At 44.3% G+C, this 20,764-nt stretch overlaps 1 long non-coding RNA gene across 1 annotated transcript; it reads left to right on the top strand.

Moving 5' to 3' along the window:
- Positions 1 to 1,171: 1,171 nt before the first annotated feature.
- LOC148123145 (uncharacterized) lies at positions 1,172 to 19,893 on the top strand. The gene is made up of 3 exons (XR_015735324.1): positions 1,172 to 1,347; positions 1,458 to 1,560; positions 19,414 to 19,893. It is a non-coding gene; the product is annotated as an uncharacterized LOC148123145 (long non-coding RNA).
- Positions 19,894 to 20,764: the final 871 nt, after the last annotated feature.

The following is a 20,764-nucleotide window of genomic DNA, read 5'->3' as shown; positions in this document are numbered from 1 at the left end:
GCTTTGAGCTGTTTATCTCCTAGATGGAAGAAACTTCCCTGTAGGGTGGAATGTTTACATTTTGGAGAAAACTGCTACACAATTATTTAAGAGAACAAAACCAGTCTGAATGGATCTTTACTGTGATCTGATCCCTCAAACCAAGTCCACAGGAGCCAAAGGAAGTGACTAACTGGAATACTTGCCTTGGGGTTCCTTTCCAGAATCAAAAGCACACCACTGTCCAGTCCTATGGGAGACACCTTGTGAGAGGCACTGTTTTGATGTATGCTGAGGGAAGGAATTCAGGTGAGTCTGAGGGTTCCCTTCCCTGCAGGGTTCTAGATTCCAACAGTAACAGTTTCACACAGGGAATTGTGAATTCACACAGGGAATAGAAGGTAGGGGCCAGAATCCCACCCACGAGAAGGGACAGCCAACTCCAGGGACAGAGCTTAGCAATATCAGTGGGTGACATAAGGACATCAGAGGGCAGTTCTGGGAAAGGCAGGGATTGGTGGTGGGCGGGGAGGACACAGATTTTTCCTGTCTGATTCTGCACAGAAAGGGGACCAACCTGTTAGTGTGGTGTTTAACTTTCCTGACTATGCTGTGCATACATACCAAGAAATAAGACAGGACAGAATGCTCGTGGATTGATAAATAAGGATAACACCATAACAAAAATAAACAAACCCTCCTGGTTTTATGGTCTAGTTTTCCCAAGGGCATCGATGATGACATTTAATACGGAATATGCACCAGTGTTTATTTTTCCCAGCCCCATTTTCCCCATTTTGAATCGAAGTTAGATCTCTCCATATGAAGCTGCTTGGCTCTTTTCTTCCCCTGTCCCTAGCAGTGTGTGGCCTAAAGATAGTTCCCTAGTGCTGGAGCTCAGACCCCTAGGGATCCTGGCTGCTGAGAGTGTAGATGATGTAAGAGAGTCTCTAGCCTGCCTGTCATTGCGGTTTTTGATTGGGAGGCGGGGACATCCTCCTGGCTGTGGGAACCTCCTCCTTCACCTGGAAAGATACTCAGTCCTGTTGTACTTTATGCACAACAAGTCGTGTGTGTGTGTGTGTGTGTGTGTGTGTGTGTGTGTGTGCGTGCGTGCGTGCGTGCGTGCGTGTGTGTGTGTGTGTGTGTGTGTGTGGCGGGCGGCAGGGGGTGGGGGGTTTGGGAACTGTGTCTCCAGAACCGGTTGCTGAAATCGCAAGGAGCAGCGAACCTCGGGGAGGATACAGGGTGAGAGGGCTGGAATGGACGGAACCTGAGAGCGAGAGCTCAGAAGAGGCTGGGAAAGTTGTCTGGGTGCATCCTGGAGCCAAGGCTGCCTAGGGAACTGCAGTGTGAGGTGCAGGCAGGGTGAGTGCGGGGACAGGGTCGGCTCAGGATCTTAGGAATCGTCTTTCTTTCTGCAAAAAGAAAATAACAAGATGGTTGCCTCAGTTTTGGAAATGTGTCGGGCTCTATAGGTGTGTCCTAGGTGCAGACTGGAGATCGACAGGGAAGGGAGTAACAGCGGAGGTGGGGAAGCTGATCGCATCCTTTCTCCTTACTGGGATGTTTCACTCAATGGTGAGTCCCTGCGCAACGTGGCTGCTTCAGCATCATGAGCTGTGGCTAAGGAAAAGCCTCTTTTTTCTATTTTATTCATTTGGCTTCCTGACCTAAAGTCAGTCGCACTGTAACTCTGGGAAGGGGAAGGGTCAAATCCCAGGCTCCTGTTCTCAGCACCTGGGGCCCGGTCCCACCCATCTCTGTCCTCCTGGTCGGACTAAGAAGGAGCTGAACTTCCCACAAAGTCCTATTCCTGGAAGCCTGTCACTCCATCCCACCTCCATACCCGAGTGTTAAGGGAAATTAAGGGTCTGACTGGGGACACTGGCACTTTCTAAGCTAGACCGGCTGTCTGTCATTCTAGTCTTTATGAAGTTCTTGGCGACTCTAACAAGCAGGGGTTGGAGTTCCCCACAGGTGGCCTGGGGAACTCTTTCCTGCCCCACACACGCTCCCTTCAGGTTCAGGACAAAGAACCACATTCTCTGCCTTCCAAATCATTCTGTGTCGATTCCTGAAGAAAAGTTTTAAATACCCTGAGAAGTCTAGTGATGCTGAAAAGTTGCTTTGACTCAGTAAAGTCATTAGGCACACCCGAGAATCCTCCTTTAGGTGGAAGATTTTCACAACACCCCGTTAGATAGGGCTTTAGGTTTGCAGTTGGACTCCCCCCCTCTCTCTCTATATATGTATGTATGTATATATATCCTTCTTTCCTTCCTTCCCTCTTTTGAAGAAAGATTTCTCTGAGCTCATGAAGAATAAAGCGATACAAACGGATAGTATACTGAAAGGGCTGGGCACACAAGGCTGAAGTTGGAGCAAAGAGATCCACCCAGGTGGAGAGACAAGTTGTAAGGGGTGGGGGCGGGACAACTGGAAAATCCCTGGCATTGGAGAGAAGGAAGAGGGAGATGGGCTGGGGCATACACTGACAGGCCAGTAACACTGGAGCTGGCACTGCCAACACTGCCCCCCCCATTTATCTCTGGCCTGCCTCAGGCACAGACACTTTGATTTCTAGTCTCAGAATATGACTGAACGTCCTAGCTTCTCCTCCTCCTCTTCTCCCACCTTCTCCTCCTCCTTCTCCTCCTCTTCCTCCTCCTTCTTCTTCTTCCTTCTCCTCCTTTTTCTTCTGTAGGGTGTGGCTCCTGGGTGCTCAAATTTTCTTGGTGTGTTCTTAATATGTGTGTGGGGGGGGGGGCTGTGCAGTCTTCATTATTTCTTAGTAGCTAGAGGGTGGATGTAATGGCTGGAGTTATGGAATCTTAGACCATGAGGTGATTTAGGAACAGAACTTATTTTGATTTTTAAGTGTAATTAATGAATTAATTTTGTGTGTATGAGTGTTTTATGTGTATAAGTGTATATGTTTGTGCACCTCATGTATTCCTGGTACCCGGATAGGCCAGAAGAGGGCACCAGATGATCCCCTGGAACTAGAGTTACAGATGATTGTGAACTGTCATGTGGGTGCCAGGCACTGAACTTGGGTTCTCTGTAAAAGTAGCCGGTGCTCTTAACAACTGAGCCATCTCTGCAGCCTCTAGGTCCCCTTTTAAAGGTTTTAGCTACATTGAGAGACCAGGAGTGAAGGAAGGATGATTGGTTGAAGGCTCCAACTGCTCTCTGGGAAGAGCGGGGGTGGGGTACAGAGTTCTATTTGGAGAAGATGAGTCTATTTTGTGTTTGTCAAATCATAGGTATGCTTAAAAATCAACTCTGTAGAGATTAAATGCATGTGGATATGTAGTCCTTCCTCCAGCAAAGCTGCCGTCACAGCAAAGCACAGAGCATCCCATCCCCCATCAGTGTTCTCCCACACGTGACACAGCCTCACCTCCCACAGAAACATTTGCTTTGGTTTCTGGCCATCGGAATTAGATTTCTTTCTTTCTTGCTAGGATCATACTAGAGCTGTCTAACTTCTTTTACTGTGCAAGTGCTGTCAAGTGGGAAACGAGCTGTTTTCTCTTATGCAGAATCTGGAGGTGTGTGTGTGGGGAGGGGCAGAGACAAAGACAGAGACAGAGACTGGGGGAGGCAGGAGTATGAAAGGAAAGTGTGTGCGGAGGTGAGGAGCTGGGGGATTCAGGTGACAAGGCACAGAAGGAGGGACTATTTGGTGTTGAGGAGGAAGGAGACCGACATGAGGAGGGAGGGGTGATGATGGAGGGGGTAAATAAGTCAGATATAGTGAGGAAGGTACATGGGCAATCCGCCATGAAACTTGACACTTTGTGTCCTGACTTTTAGACTGCATGAACTGAAAATAAGCAAATATCTGTTGGAAACAATTTCAGGCTTACCCATACACCTACTCTCTTTTCCCACTGCTGTGATAACATCTCATGGCAAAGGCAAATTAAGGAATAATGAGGGTTTCTTTTTATTTTAAAAGATTTATTATTTTAAACTGCGTGCATGTGTTCATGTATGTGGCCGTGTACACATGTTTGCAGGTGCCTGTGGAGGTCTGGTGACTGCAGAGGTCAGAAGAGGGCATTGGACAGAGACACCAGAACCTCTGGAGCTGGTGTGACAGGCATTTGCGAGGCACCCATGTGGGGGTTGGGAACCAAGCTCTGGTTCTCAGAAAGGACAGTAAGGGGGCTCAACCTTTGAGCCATCTCTCCAGCCTGGAGGATCTGATTTGGGCTCCCATCACGCCATGGAGGCCAATGCAGCAGGAGCATGAGGCAGCGGGGCACATGACAGTCACAGTCAGAAGGCAGAGGGTGATGGATGCTGGTGCCCGGCTCGCTTTCTCCCTTTGATTTGGTTCAGGACTCCAGCCTATTAGATGGTGACACACAACATCAGGGTGGGCTTTCCTGTCTCAGCCAGCCTCATCTAGGAAACCCTTTACAGACAGCTGGGGGTTTGTCTCCTACGCCATTCTGCATCCTATGAAGCTGCCAATCAATATTGACCACCAGACCAAAATCATGGTGTGAACTGGAAATTCACTCCCCTTTTCACAGTTGACTAGCATTTTCCTGTTGAGTAGTTATTGAAGGTTATTTATTTATCCTATCATAAGCATTTAGATTGTTTCTAGGTTTGGGTATTATGATTAAAATTGCTACAACTCTTTGTGTCTAAGTTTTCATGTATGCAGTCTGTGCTTCTATTCTTCTGGTAAATTCCAGTTGTGGAATTAAGTGGGCAGCAATCTGACCAACATAACACCATGTGATTGTCCCTGTATGTTATTACTGAGGACACAGCCCTGGTTGTGTTCCTGTGCCAACACAGCAAGCTTAACAAAAAGCAAACACATGTCACAGCAGGCTGTGTGGGCACCCGATGAGCCTGCCCAATGAGACGCAGGTGTGAACTCCATACAGGGGTTTCCAGAGAAGCTTTTCAACTACACATAGCTCCCCCTATCAAGACCGTCCCAAGAGCAGGACTGTGTAGGGAAAACCTCTCTGGGCTCTGAAACCTGTGAGCAAGCCAGCAGTCCTGAGGTTGCTCCTCCCTGTCCTGATGCTCTGTGGCTATCAGTGGATAGCTTGGGTTGCTCCCAGATTCCTGTTCTGCTTCACAGCAAATATTTATCTTTTTGAAAAAGACTATTTTATTTATGGGTGTGTGGGTGTGTCTGCTTTCATGATTTTATGTGTGCCACAGATGCGCTGGGCGTTACAGATTACCATGAGCCACCATGTGGGTGCTGGGAATGGAACTGGTCATCTGCCAGAGCAGCAAGTGTTCTTGGCTTGTGGAGCCATCATTTCAGCCCTCAGCTGTTCACCTCTTGAAACATTTTCTGGAGACCTGGAAACAAATGTCTGTGGGAGGCACTGCCGCCTTCACCCCTTACCAACCTTTCTGCCCTCAGGTTTTTGTGGATGCTGGATTCGCAGCCAAAGGTAAACAAGACCCAAGGTAGGCGAAGGTTCAGAAGTCTGTCCCACTTTACCCACAGAGGGGACTGAAGATCAGGTGTCAGAACAACTGCATAGCACAAAGCCTGGGGCTCCGTGCAAGTCTGGCATAAACCGTTGCCCATTGGGGGATCGGAAATTCAAGGTCATCCCTTTACAGAGAGTTCGAGGCCATTCCGGGCTTCATGATACCCTGTCTTTAAAAAGAAAATTAAAATTAAATGCAAGAGTTAAGAACCGGGCTTGGGCCATGGCTGCCCGCAGAAAGCAGCCAGTGACAGACAAGTAGTAAAACCGTGTTTCAGCGCACTGCCTACGATTATTTAGGCAGATAACACTTTAAACCCATTTGTAGCTTGGCAACTTTTCTCAGGGTTAATTATGGGTCACGCAGAGTCTTTCACTGTTGATATGACATTTCAAACTAAACGAAGCTCAACACAGTTCAGATTTTATGTTGCTCGTTTGTCAACGGCTTGATGACCTAGGCAGTTTCCAGGGGTCCCATTCGTAATTATGCTTTCTGTCCGCTTTGGTGATTGAGTACCAAGGGACCATCGTCAGCATATAGAGATGTGCCTTGCCAGGACCTTATCTATCTGAGAGTTGTCATAGGGGACACGCAGAGATCCCATTTTCCATAAGGGAGCCTCAGGACTCAAGCCAGCCTTTAAATACAAAGCCGCGAGGTTTCCCCAATATTACATGCTGGCCATAGGCTGTTATCACACAAAATAACACGCCACCACACTCAGATGATATAGAACCAGCCATTAAGATAACGTGGAAACTGAAAACCTCCATTGTGAGAGAAAATCCTTTTGAACTGACCTACAGTTCAGTTTTCAATTCACATCAAGACAGGAATTCATCATGGTTTCACTGTGGAAAAATCACGCAGCTGTCCTCTCTCTGGATAGAGAAATCCTCTGAGGTTCACCACATGTTCATTCTCCTGTGAACTGCTCTCTCTCTCTTTCTCTCTCTCTCTGTCTCTCTTTCTCTGTCTCTCTCTCTCTGTCTCTCTCTCTTTCTCTCTTTCTCTGTCTCTCTCTCTGTCTCTCTCTCTCTCTCTCTCACACACACACACACAGACACACACACATACACTGTTATTAATTGACCCGTCCACTGCTGTTCTAACACTATAGGTGATTTCAAGTAACATTTAATTATATGGAATTATGGGATTTCAATCACTTTTAAAAACTGCTTTTTTTTTTTTGTCAAGGGGAGAGATGGATAATGTCTCACTGTTTTTCTAGAATTCAATATACAGACCAGAAAGCCCTGGTTGGCCTCAGATTCCATAGCAATCCTCCTGCTTCAACATCTCAAGTCCTGGGATTATTGGCACAAACCACTAAGCTCAGAAAGGACTGATTTAAAAAAGATTTATTAATTTTCATTTTACAAGCATGAGTGTTAGGCTACATGCACGTATGCTAGCCATGGCTTGTAGTACCTGAAGATGCCAGACGAGGGCATCGAATCCCAAGAAACTGGAGTTGCGGATGGTTGTGAGCCACCATGTGGGTGCTGGGAACTGACCTCAGGTCCTCTGCAAAATTATCGGTACATTTTTATTTCAAAGACACCAGAAAATACAGTTCATTTTCATTTTTCCACAGATACAGGCTTTCCCTTCCAAAGACTGAGAACTGAAAGATGGCTTCATTTTGACAATACAAAGGGGAGACTCTCAAGAGATTAAGTTGCAGGAATGAGCAAGATTCAATCTTAGAACTCCACTATGGGAGATACAGTCGTTTTAGTTAAAAGCCTAAAATAACCTATTTCAAAGGTGAAAATGCCTCGCAAAAAAAGAAACAGAAGCCCTTGAATGCTGACTATGGTCCTGACCTCAGGAACTAGTCTGAATAGAATATGCTTATATTCACCATCACTTTAGCATGGCTTTCTTTGACATTTTGGTTAGGATTGTGACCAGAAAAACATATTTAAGACTGGGAATGTGGAACTGATGGGAACAAAGGGTCCAGGGCAGAAATCCCAGCATTTTTTTTCTGCAAGTCTCATGTGCTGGTGAGGTTTGGACAGAAAGCTGGGGATGGGGCATCTGGAATTCGTGGCATAGAATGTCTGCAGGACAGTTATGGACTGTAGCTATCTGATTGTGAGCCTAAACCTGCTTCTTTTTTAATTGATTTTATTGAGCTATACATTATAATCTGCTCCCTTCCTTTCCTCTCCCCTCCCCTTCTACCCTCTCCCATGGTCCACATGCTCCCAATTTACTTAGGACAGTTTGTCTTTTCCTACCTCCCATGTAGATTAGATCCATGTATGTCTCTCTTGGGGTCCTCACCGTTGTCTAGGTTCTCTGGGATTGTGAATTTTAGGCTGTTTTTTTATTTTTTTATTATTTTTTTTTGCTTTAAGTCTAAAAGCTACTTATGAGTGAGTACATAAGCCTGCTGCTTTTATGATGCAAAAGCTGACATGCAAGAAAAGAGTGAAGACCAATATATGTGCCCACTACAATGCTTAAGAAATAAAATATTACCTGTGCCTCCATGGCTCTCAGTGGTCACACCCATCACTGCTCCATTAGACAAATCACAGTCATACCCAGTGCCTCTCATTCCTGTGTGTTTCTTTTTTTTTCCAATTTACATTGTTTTTTATTTGTTCTTAGAAATTGTATAGGTGGTTACTGCACTTACTCATTTTAGAAATTATATTTAAAGAACAGCAACAGGATGTTTGAACATAGCACAACCAGTGTATTTTCACTTAAAACTAATTTGTATGGCTCCAAACTGCATAAATGGAATAATTTCTATGAAATATTGACTTGCTTCTATTAGTAACATTGCATTTGTGTAGCTCGTTTTAGTAAATACATGTGTCTTATTTCATTGACGTTCCTGATAAGGTTCCATATAATGACACTTTACAGTATTTTGTGGAAAGAGGGTCTTGCTATGTAGCTCAACATTGGTCTTGTACTTGCACCCTTTCTGCCTCAGCTTCCTACCTCTAAGTGCTGGGATTACAAGTGTATCTTAGAACTTCATTCATCTTTCATAGGTAGATAAAATAAGATCAGTCCTTAAACAAGAGGAAGCCATAAACTATGCTGGTTAGTTTTCTTGTTTTGTTTGTTTGTTTGTTTGTCAACTTGAGTTGTCTGACAGGAGGGACCCTTAATTTAAGAAAAATGCCTTTAAATGGGCAGTAGTGGTGCATGACTTTAAACCCAGCACTTGGGAGGCAAAGGCAGGTGGATATCTGTGAGTTCAAGGCCAGCCTGGGCTACGGTGTGTGTTTCAGGACAGCCAGGACTACACAGTGATGCTCTGTCTTCGATATGTGTGTGTGTGGGAGCCTTTATGAGATTGGTCTATGGACATGTGGCTGGGTCTGTTTCTTGATTATAATGATTGATACAAGGAAGGGGGAATCCAGCTCATTGTGGTGGTGCTGTATTTGGGTAGCTGGTCCTAGGTGCTATAGGAAAGCAGGCTGAGAAAGCCAGTAAGCAGCCCTTCTCCATAGTCCCTGCATCAGCTCCTGACTCCAGGTCCCTGCCCTGACTTCCCTTTGGAATGGATTGTGATGGGGCTGTGAAATCCTAACAAACCTTTTCTCCTCCAAGTTGTTTTTGGTCATGGCTATTATCAGAGTAGCAGGAAGCAAACTAGGATGCCATCTCTGCTGAACAAAGGTTTGTGTTTGAGAAAGTCCCATCTGCTTTGGGCTCCGCCTCCTACCATCAAATGCTCTCAGACCTGGAATCACTACTGTATCACGCTTTGTTTCCTCCTTACAGGTTTATGTGCTAAGCATTTACAAATTTCCTTTCCAGATGGTTCACTTTCATAAACCGGAACCTGGAATCGCTGATGACTAGGTTGGTATGACCTGCACTAACGGCACAAAAGTAGGACTCCTTTGTCCTGCCCTGGACTCCCTCAAAGTCCATTTCTGGAAACTTCCTGGGCCTTATGTGTCTTGTTTTTGAGATAGTGTACCTTACATCAGCCCTCAGCTGCCCAGAGGAGTTGCTGACTTCACCTCCTTCTCGTTCTCCATGTGGTTAATTTATCACAGAGACTAATTTGGTTGGGAATCCAAATTAGATATATCTTCATAGTTGTCATTAATCACACCTCTTAAAAGTGTCTCTGTTTCCCAGGGCTGGAATATCTCAGAATGTCTGACAAATGCCAGATGCTACTGTGTGTCACTTTCCTTGGGGGAAGGAAAGATATGGTGACAGGGACTCTGTTTCTCTCTAGGATGCCAACCCAAGTAAATAGCTTCAAGATACTCTGAAGGCCTGAGGAGATGGAGAGGTTGGACTTTTCTGCCCCAGAGAATCTGAATAAGGATTTCCGGGTATCATGGCTGGACATCTGTGTAATTGACCTGCTTGCCAAACAATCATGATGAGTTTGATAAATCCTGATACATTGCATCTCAACATCTCCCTGCTCTGAACATGGTTCTTTCGATGACCATTGAGCTAAACTGACTCCTCTAGTGTCTTGGCTCCCATTGAGCACATACATCCTGCATTTTAAGAGCTCCTTAAGTCCCTGTGATACCCATATGGTTAGGTGACTCTAGACACAGATTCACCTTATCCAGAGAGAGCTGATATCTTTTAAAAAATATTTTATAAAATATTTTATTTTTATTATTTTAATTGTGTGTGTGTGTGTGTGTGTGTGTGTGTGTGTGTGTGTGTGTGTGTATTCGAGGCCAGAGGTATCAGATACCCTGGAGCTGGAGTTATAGGTAGTTGTGAGTCACCTGACACAGGTCCTGGGAGCCAAACTCAGGTCCTCTGGGAGAGCAGCCAAGTGCTCCTAACTGCTGAGCAGCCTTTCCAGCCCCAAGAGCTGGCACCTTACAGATCAGACAACGGTTATCACGTTTCCCATAAGCCTGCCACAGTGTAGGTCCAGCTGGGATACATTTCGTCTTCCTTTGAAATGTTGTGACGCAGAAAGCATCTCCGCCTGCAGCCCTACTCAAGAGTATCATTAGCTCCTCCAGCCTGCATCAGAACTGTAGGGAAGGTGGTTAGAGCTCAAAGACTTCAAGGGGTGGCAAAACACTTCTCAAGGCAGAGGCCAGCATGACTGATTGTGTGATCTCTGGGGAGTGCCTGTGGGAATTGCTCTTGGAGAAATAAAGGCCATTGTGATTTCCCAGGCAGTTGACACATTCCAGGCCCCCGTCTAAGAACCTGTGTATTGTGTGCCCAAAGCTTGCAATATCCCCTGAAATTCGATGTTATTGTCATTCTTATTTTCTGAAATAATAAAAAAAAAAGTTAATTTAGGAAGTGGTCTCCTGTGTCAATGTGTTCAAGTGTATTTCCCACTTTTTCTTCTATGAGGTTCAGTGTGGCTAACTTTATGTTGAGGTTTTTGATCCATTTGGACTTGAGTTTTGTAGTAGAGTTTGAAGTCAGGAATTGTGATGCCTCCAGAAGCTCCTTTAGTGTAAAGGATTGCATTGGCTATCCTGGGTAGGAGACCACTTCCTAAATATAACCCCAGCAGCACAGACACTGAGTGAAACAATTAATATGGGACCTCCTGGAACTGAAAAGCTTCTGTAAAGCTACTCTCACTAACAAAAATAACAGCAACAAAAAAGCACAACCGTGGTCCCCCAAGGTCAGCGGCATATCATATCTAGCTTGACACCTGTCTCTGTCACTGTGGTTATAGCCTTTCTTTTATTGTGTTTACAATGTGAATCCAAGAACGAGACTTTCTGGGTTCCAACTCAACTGTGAACTTGCCTTATGAACCTGATGTATTTTCTTTCTTTGAAATATTTGTGTGTCTGTGTGTGTGTGTCTGTGTGTGTTTATGCCATGCAAATGCAGGTTTTTGCAGAGACAAGAGGGTATGGGATCCCCTGCAGTTTGAGTTGCAGAATATTGTATGCCACTGATGTGTGTGCTATGAGCAGAACAAGAGTCTCCTGCCAAAGGAGTATGCACTCTTAACCACCAAACCATCTCTCCAGCTCAGAGCATTTTGATCCTATTTGCTCCTCTTTCCAACCTCCCAAGAACCCTCTAACACCTTTGCTACCTCTTACTCCCCACTTCACCTTCTCTTTAAAAAGATTTATCATTGAGTGTAGTTAATTCTACCAGTATGTGCATGGGTGTGGGATCACCTGTCAGGGAATGGCCACCCCAGTAGTGGTCACAACCAAAGAAAAATCACTCTCCCTCCATGAACAGCCTTCAACTGTAAGTGGCTCCTCCTCCAGGAGCGCCTCCTGGTGCAGTTTCTTATATTCTTTACCATGCCCCATGAGGCCTTAGTTACCAGAGTCCAGCAGGCTCGTGAACGCAGATGATGAGGTGTGGAGAGAAGCTGAAGGTAGGTGGTGAGTGGATGCTGATGGGACCAGGCTAAGGGTGGACTACCCTAGACATCCATTTCTTCTGGGCCCCAGTATCACAGAGGAACCCACTGCACCTCTTGGCCTCTGCAGAAATCACAGCCTGGGTCTCTCCCAAACATCTGTGGAGCTAAGGGGATGCACATTTTTCAAACTTTTGGATCAAGGGATGAGATTTTAAATTTGTACGGAGAGCACAGACAGTGGTTGTTTTATTTTATGAGAACAACATTCTCGTTATTTTTAGAAGGGATAAGAAGGATTGCATAAGAAAAGAGAACTTTTATGTAAGAAACTCACATAGTTAGGCGTTCTCTCATTCCTGTCTCACCCTTTTGTTATTTCCGTTTCTCCGTTTGACCTTGTGTGTGTGTTCAAATGTGGAGAAGCCAGCATGTGTCTATTTAATATCCCCACAAAATTCACCCTGCCGTATGAATAAATATTACCTATTTTTACCATTTTTTGTTGAATTATGTTACCAAATGAGATGTTAAACATAGCCTTGTGGGACGTGTCTGATGACTAGTAAAGCGAATCTATGAATATATTCCTAACAAAAGTGTCCCACAGATCCTGCGGTCTCTGAATTCTGACAACTTTGGGCGGGTTTGCTCTAATAGAATATAATGTACAAGCTGCCTGGAACACTCTGATAAGAATTCTGAAGGCTGTTGAATATAAGGACCCAGTGCACAGGGCCAGAAGGACAGAGAGGGTCTTAATTTAAAACATTTTAAATGCTCACTAGTAGGAAATGTGCAAAACGAAGATGAGAGCCATGCGATTAGGGAGGAGAAGGGAAGAAACTGGGCAAACAAGCAAACTCAAAGGCCAGGCAAGCATCAGTCAGCTGTTGAGACCCTGGCAGGGACATTGCTCTTCCCAGGCAGGTGAGATGGGTAATTTCTTAAGCAGTCATGGTTTATGCGTCTCCTTGTGTGCAGTTAAATGTATCTACACATGGGCTTCTGAGTCAAAGCACGTGTGTACCTTCAGCTCAGTCAGAGGCTGCCAGACATTTTCTGTATGTGGTTCAAAAAGTAGAAGTTTTCGATTCTTCTTATCCACACACAAAACAGTTTTCACTGCAAGCAGTACGAGAAAGGGTTTATTCTGAAGCCAAATATCAGTGACCACAACTGGGGAACACGGATGCAGGTTACCCCCAATTCCATGTTCCAACGTACAAGCAGCTTTCAGTTTCATGTTTCTGTAGCAATAAAAAGAAAGAAAAACAAAAAAATGAAATAAAGTAAAAAATAAGAAAAGAAGAAGACAAGGGCATTGATGGAGGTGTCAAAGGCAGTTACAGCCAAGAGGGGAGATCTCTATTGAGGCCTCAGATGCTGTCTGATGAGACTCAGACTTTTGACTGATGGAAGCTAGTGGTCTGCTTAGTTAACACATCCCCAAGGTTTTATTCTTAGTCCCAAGATAACACAGAGGTGGGCAGGGAATGACTATTTGTGCCCCTATTGAGGGGCAAAGGGACCCCAAGGCAGTTTCCTATTAGGCTGTATACATGCACTGTTCCAATCTCCATCCCTGAAGTTACTTTTCCTTAGTTTTGTGTTTATCATTAATCACCACCATCATCATCATTACTATTATTATTGTGTATGCATGTGTATTGCACGTGTGCATCCACATGCCTGTAAACATGTGGACATGCTATGGCATGCATATGAGGTTCAGAGAACAGCCCTGCAGGCTTGGTTTGCTCTTTTCACCTTGATGTGGGATGAGGGGATGGAACTCAGGTTTTCAGCCTTGTGCAGCTAGCTCCTTTCCCCACCGAGTAATCGTGCCTCCTTACCAGTGAATCGGCCTTGCAGGTGATGCAGTGTAAGGTGAAGATTTTTCTAGAAGCTTTCACTCACATTTCCTATCATCCACAGGTCACATCTTCAGATCTGGCTATTTTCTAGTGTGCTGGTCGCTATGGGACATTCTCACAAAGTGACATTTTTCTGACTCCTTGGTTTTATATATTTACAATTCCTTTGGTGAATAACACATCAAAAAGCCAGCCAGTTCCCACCTAACTTGGACCATGATTCAGTAAAATGCTGGAGACTCTAGGTCTCTGGTGCCCTCCAGATAGATGAGACCAGCACAGAATTCCAGAGAAGTGAGTGTGAATTTTTCAAGGTGAGCTGGGACTGTTAGACTCCAGCCCTGGGGACTACTGATCAAATGAAATGTTTGTGACTATTTCTCCTCTTCTCAAATGTATTTCCCCAAGTAAGGGGGGGATGCTGACGTCACAGAAAAGCAAGTTAAATCCTCCCCAAAAGAACCTTTGTCTAGGCAAATGGCTGTGTAGCCCCACATAGCTTTCTGAAATTTGAGGTCAAGGATAAACTTTAAAAAATTACCTTTGTTGATTAGTCTCATCTTGAACTCTTGATTTGAACACACAAATTTCAAGCTGCTATTTCTAAGAGGAAAATCAGGCAGGGTCACTGAACTTACTGAGAGTCGAGGGAAGAGGAGAGGTAGGATGTCCAGAGAAGGGGATGACAGTTTGACATCTGAAAACCCCTCCTGCTTGCACTGGCTGTTGGCACCAAGAATGGCCATAACCTTGGTGAGGTCTCAATGGGGAGACAGTGGCAGGTGGTCCCACAGATGAGGCTGGCTGCTCTTCCAGAACTGGGGACACTGGCTGTGAACTGTGAGGTTTCCCTTGGCCAGTGAATAAAATGGGAAAGATAAATATGTATTTGGAGTGGAATAGAAAGGTTGTCCCCATTCACAATGATTTACAAGCTAATTGTGAGGAAAAACCTGTGTGTGTGTGTGTACACGATTCATTCAAAATAGAGGCTAGTTATAACTTTCAATGAAAATATCCCAGTTGTACAAATTTCAGGTATGTTGCAGACTTATCCACAAGTCTGAAAGGTGACATACACCCGAGAAATCAGGAAGGTCACATTCAGATTCAGACGGTTCAAATCCTGTTCTTGTGACACTGGGTGGCAACACTTATGAGTCTCAGCGCCCTATATAATCTGCTGTAGTTATTAAAAATGACCTTGTAAGGCAGGGGCGAAGACTCAGTGGGTAAAGCACTTACCATGCAATCATGAGGACCTGAGTTCAGATCCCCAGCAGCCATGGAAAGCCAGACAGGCGAGCAAACCTCTGTAATTACAGTGCTCCTGTTGTGAGATGATAGACGGAGACAGGAGAATAGCCCCAAGCTCCTGGGTCTTGCAAAGAAAAGACCCTCTCTCAGTCAAGTTGTGTGGTGAGAAGTAGCAATGAAGGGGATGTTCTCAGACCTCCACAGGTTGTGGCATATGCAGGAGCGTACATGCACGCACACACGAACGTTTTAAATTATGATCACGTATTTTAAGGCTTTAGTGTGGAGTCTAGAGAGGGAAAAGATACCTAATTAATGGTCTTTAAAGAGATGAAATGAAACATTAAAGGCGGTTTCTGTGCAGAAGTTACTAATATCCTACTAATCTCAGTGCGGATCCTAAGGGACCCCACCCCACTTAAGCCGGATAAAAACAAAGGCTTCTCTCTGTTGTCCGCTTTGATCAACAAATGTAGAAGCATTTTTTAATCTTTCACACTGAGAAATGCGGACATAGTTTCTGACAAATGATAATGGGTATTTTGTATAAAAGTCTCCATGCCTTTAAAAGCCGGAAGTGTTTATTTGGGGGAAAGACAACAACCTGTAGATCAAGGAAGTACCTGGGTCTTCTTAGATCTTGTATCTCTCCACACTGGCCAGCATCTAGAGATTTTTGAAGAGACAAGAGATGGGCTTTGGGGCCAGCAAGTCAGGAGGCTTAGGGGTGAGGTGCTGCCTTGAGGACTTGTCCTTCAGCTCCAGACCCGTGTGAACAATCCAGGTGCCGTGCTGGACCCTTGCAAAGCCAGGCCTGGAGACAGGTGGACCCCTGGGGCTCACTTGCCCTCCATCCTATGTAAACTGTAAGTTCCAGCCCAGTGAGAGACCCTGTCCCAAAACCAAGATGGTCGGCCTTCTGAGGAGCAACCTCTGCTCCATATACACAGGTCCGACACAGAGATTGTTTCTATAAATCTTTATGGTCAAATGTGGACTCAGAAATTAATATCCAATCATGCTTCTCAGATGGAAGGAAGGCTTCTTATTTGCTGAGCTGATACTCTAGCTGGTCCCAAAGAGCCCCTGGTGACATTCAGTGTGTTGGGTCTGACATGAGCTGCACAACCGGAGACAATTCTATTCTATTTATTTTCTGCTCTTAAATAAAAACGGCTGTGGAGTCTTTGCATTCTCTCTCTCCTTCTCTCTCATCCTCCCTTCTCCATCACTCCTCCCCCTTCCCCTTCCTCTGCTTTTAATTTTTGAAATTGTAAGTAACAGAGATGTCACAATAAGATGATGGATTTTTATGATTCAACACTTACTGAAGACCAAAAGAATCTAATATACAAAATCACTGGTCTTACTCAGCTGACTATATCAGAGACAAGACAGTGAGGTCAGACAGTGGACCTCGGGAGGAACAAGGAGACACTTATGGAGAACACACAGCCCCTGACTAGTCTCTTTTCACTCCGTGGGGAAGGAACGCTTATCATTGTGTCTGCTGAGATTTGGGGTCTCAGGGCGGTGGATAATGGATTCTGATCTCATCATTCACCCAAGAGATGGAGAAGCAGGGACAGGGGAACTGTATTTCTCTCTGAAACAATCCAGTGAAAGTGTCACACAGCGGCCATGAGAAAATGTGGACACAGCCTGAAGCATTGTTTAATTCCTACTTTATAGTAAGCCAAAGGATTGGAAAGGGGATGCAAAGAGAGCTTTGTAGGAAGGGCGTGGTCTGGGTGAAGCTCGGCATTGCTGGAGTGCGGCTACTCACCAGTGACAACCAGCAACGGCATGCAGACGCCTCTTTGCCGCATGCATCTCACTTATATTGAAGCACAGAAATATGACCCTGTGGTCTTTGCTCTGTAGTTTCACTGGTTTGTTTTCTCTGTATTTTTTTCAATTTCATAGGTTAAAACAGTTTGTGATTTTCTTTTCTGCTCCTGATCGATCCTTTTCTTTTCCCAGAAGGCAACTGTTTTTCACACTTTGCTGGTGGGGTGCTGGGATATGCGGGCAGACAGGACTATGAGGTCCCTGAACTGTGGCCTGGGTATTCACTGCTTTAGTGAGCTGCTTCCCTGTGGGAACCTTGTTTCTGTCCACCTAGTTCTTGTATTTGTGGAGTGCGTAGGATGAAAGCAGGGCCTACCTCCAAGGGTCTTTGAGATGACTAGACAGAGAGACTTCACAAACTGTGTTTTAGTGTGTGTATGTTGCATGCATCTAGCATGTGTGTGTGTTGTATGCATGTTAGCAGGTGCCCGTGCGTGTGTGTGTGTGTGTGTATTTGTGTATGCACTAAGGCCTGAGGTTAATGTCAGGGATCTTTGTCAATCTTATTCAAGTTGTCAAGGTCTCTTAATCAAACCCAGAGCTCACTGATATGGTCAGCCTCACTAGTTAGCTTGTTCTGGGAATCACCAGTCTCCACCTTTCCAGGCTGGATAACAGATGAACCATCATAACCTTTAGCATTCACCTAGGTGTCTGGGGATTTGAACTCTGGTCCTCCCCATGGAGTAAACACTTTAAATCATCTTTCCAGCCCTCCAGCTGCCATAAAACGGGCTCTCAGCCAATATTAACTATAATAGTGTCCATGTGGATTTTTTTGTGTGTACTTGAATAACAGTTCTGTCCACAAATATAGAGATCAATGCAATTCTTCAATGTCCTGTTGTGGAAAACCCTCTGGGTTGGCTGAGGTAGAGGCCGGCATTTGGGTGTAATAAAAGTAAGGACTGGAGTAAAAATGACCTCTTTTGTAGGTGATTGACATCAGCCCTTAAAAAAAGCATGAGTTCCCATCGTTGTAGGGCCCTGTCAATCACTTTGCCCCACCTGTTCCTATGACTACTTGTGCTGTCCCCAGCCGTGTACCCTGTAGGAACAGCGAGCCCTGCAAAGGACACTGAGTGATCTATGAGAGGCTCTAGAGCAGTGGTTCTCAACCTGTGGGTCATGACCCCTCTGGGAGTTGAGTGACCCTTTCACAGGGGTTGCATATCAGATATCCTATATATCAGATATTTACGTTGTGATTCATCACAGCAGCAAGATTATAGTTATGAAGTAGCATGAAAATAATTTTATGATGGGGAGGTCACCTCAACCAGGGAAGCTGTATTAAAGGGTCGCAGCATTAGGAAGGTTGAGAACCGCTGCTCTAGAGAGACGAATGGAACTTTGACTCAGGGTCCACTATTAGGATTCCAGCTTAACCCAAACCCACCCAGAGAAAGTTGAGTGCAGACTCAAGAGTAGACAGTGAAGCCATTGTTACTAGATGGTTCTAAGAAGCCTCTTTGGGGATGTGAGGAGATGACTTGGAGTGGCTAAAGCCCTTGCTGAGCAAATGAGAGGACCCACATTCAGATCCCAGAAACCCACATACCTGCCAGGTGTGCGTGTGTCTGGTGTCCGGATTGAAACTCCAGCATCAGAAGGCAGAGCCAGCTGGGAGATCCCCAGAGCAAGCTGACTAGAAGTGTCGACATTTTGAGGATCTTTGAGTTTGATTAAGAGACCTTCTCTCAGAGAACACACTAGAAGGGCAGTGTCATCAACCTCTGAATGCCAAATATGTGCATCAAATCATACATACATGCAAAAATACACAACAATACATACATACATACATATATACAAAAATAGAAGAAGAAAACAAAAATTAATCCATCTTAGCCTAGTATGCAATATTACAAACCACAAAAGATTCCAGGTGTGTTCACTGTATCTGTTCCCACAGGTGGCAGCTACTTATGCAAACATGCAACAAAAGAGGGCAGGAAAACCTGCATCTGGTTGTTCAGCCTTGTCCCCTCCCCCGCCACCCAGGGAATACGAACACAGCTAATGGCCATGTGCCAGCCCCCGATGCTGTGTGCTGATTAATTAAGTTTTTATCATACCGTCATTTCCAATAAAGAAGTTTGAAATGAAAACATCTCATTCACAGCTCAGGAACGAAAATATTTTAGTCACAGAGAAATCTGCTTATTTACATTGTAGGAAAAGATGTGTAAAGGAGCCAGGAATCATTCCAGTCTGTTGTGATCTGGCGAGACGTCTCTTTGCGCATTTTGAAGGTTTTCATAGCACTTTTTTTTAATAACGTACTCATTCACGCTTTCTTTCTACCCGTCTTAGTATCTCACCTATTTCATAAATATCAGCCCAATTTTAACATCTCTTGTACACACATTTCTATGAATTAGTGTTGCTTTTCAAGTATTAAGCCATTTCATGGTTTCCTGCTCCTATCTGGAGTAAAAAGTAGACAACCCCTCACTGAATCGATGTTTGGATTTATCCAAGCATCTATACTGGACCTTCTGATGGGCGGTATAGTCTTGATTTGCTTTTCTCTGTGTGATTTGCATTGGCTAATTGGATTCTGAAAAATATGATGGGTAGATCTGTGATCCGCATAATTGCCTTTTCCATTTGCTATTTCAGGTTGTTTGTTACACAATGGTGTGAGATCGCACAGAACTGACCTAAAGATGCCTCAGCCTGCAGTCAGAAAGGCGACCCTAGCTTTACATCAAGACCCGCAGGCCTGGAAACAGGCCAATGACTCGTGCAATTCTGCTTGGAGTGATGGGTTACCCAGCAACTGCGCCCTCCTGAACAAATCGTGATCTCTACTTTCTCCAGTATCATTTTGCCCCTTGTAAACCTGGTGCAGAAAAAAAGCAGGAAATAACATGGATGTTATAATGGGCAAATAAATATTTATCATCCTATGCATCTCAAATCTAATTAAAGGGATGGAAGTTATTTAAAAAATCTCAATTCTAATTTCTGATTATGAAGATTGATAAATGAGGTGAAATATACAATAGTTGCAGTTAATGGACACACACATATGACAGAATTAAAAAGAATAAACTTGCCGGGCAGTGGTGGTACTTGCCTTTTATCCCAGCACTTGAGAGGCAGAGACAGGTGGATCTCTGTGAGTTCAAGTCCAGCCTGGTCTACAGGAGCTAGTTCCAGGACAGGCTCCAAAGCTATAGAGAAACCCTTTCTTGAAAAAAAAGAAAAAAAACTAAAAAAAAATAAAGAAAGAAAAGAAAAAGAAAAAGAAAAAGAAAAAGAAAAAAAAGAGAATAAACTTGAGCACATAACAACACACATCTTCCAACATGAACGGCAGGAAAGTTTACAGACAGCGATGCACATGAGTAAATCCTGCAACTGCTCCAGGGAGTGACTCAGAGGAAATGGAAACTGTGGTATTTGAAAGAATAACACACAGAAAATGTTCAAATTGAACAAAAATAATAAATTCCAAATCTAAAAAGACTAACGCACAAAGGTTCAAACAACATGAAATCCTTATAAGACTTATCATAATGAAGTCTGAACCAGTGATAAGAAAGAAAGAAACATGGAAGCCACTGGCTGGTGTCCTAGTATTGGCTTCCCTGGACACAGCAACAGCAGACTAATTATTGAAATGTTGCAAACAAAAATCCACTGCAACAGAATCCAACAGTACTGATGCCAAAGTGTAAACTAAATAAACTTGGCACACAGAATTCTACCCAGGCAATGTCTTCCAAAAATCAAAACAATATAAACTATGTGTCAGGCATGCAAAACTAGAGTAATTTATAAATAGAAGGCACTCCTACAAGATTTACTTTCGAGTTTACTTTTCTGAATTGTATGCTAGTTAAAAATAGTTATTTACAGGACAGTGAGTTATGTTTTTATCTGTATTTACTGTGGAAAATAATAAAATCAGATGGATAAACAAGTGCATGATGTCATATACTGGAGTGTTTGTGGTAGCTGGAGA

Source organism: Myodes glareolus, chromosome 2, assembly GCF_982192425.1.
Source record: "Myodes glareolus chromosome 2, mMyoGla1.1, whole genome shotgun sequence".
NCBI lineage: Eukaryota > Metazoa > Chordata > Mammalia > Rodentia > Cricetidae > Myodes > Myodes glareolus.
The sequence above is the reverse complement of the archived record's forward strand: the minus strand, read 5'-3'. Positions and strand labels throughout refer to the sequence as shown.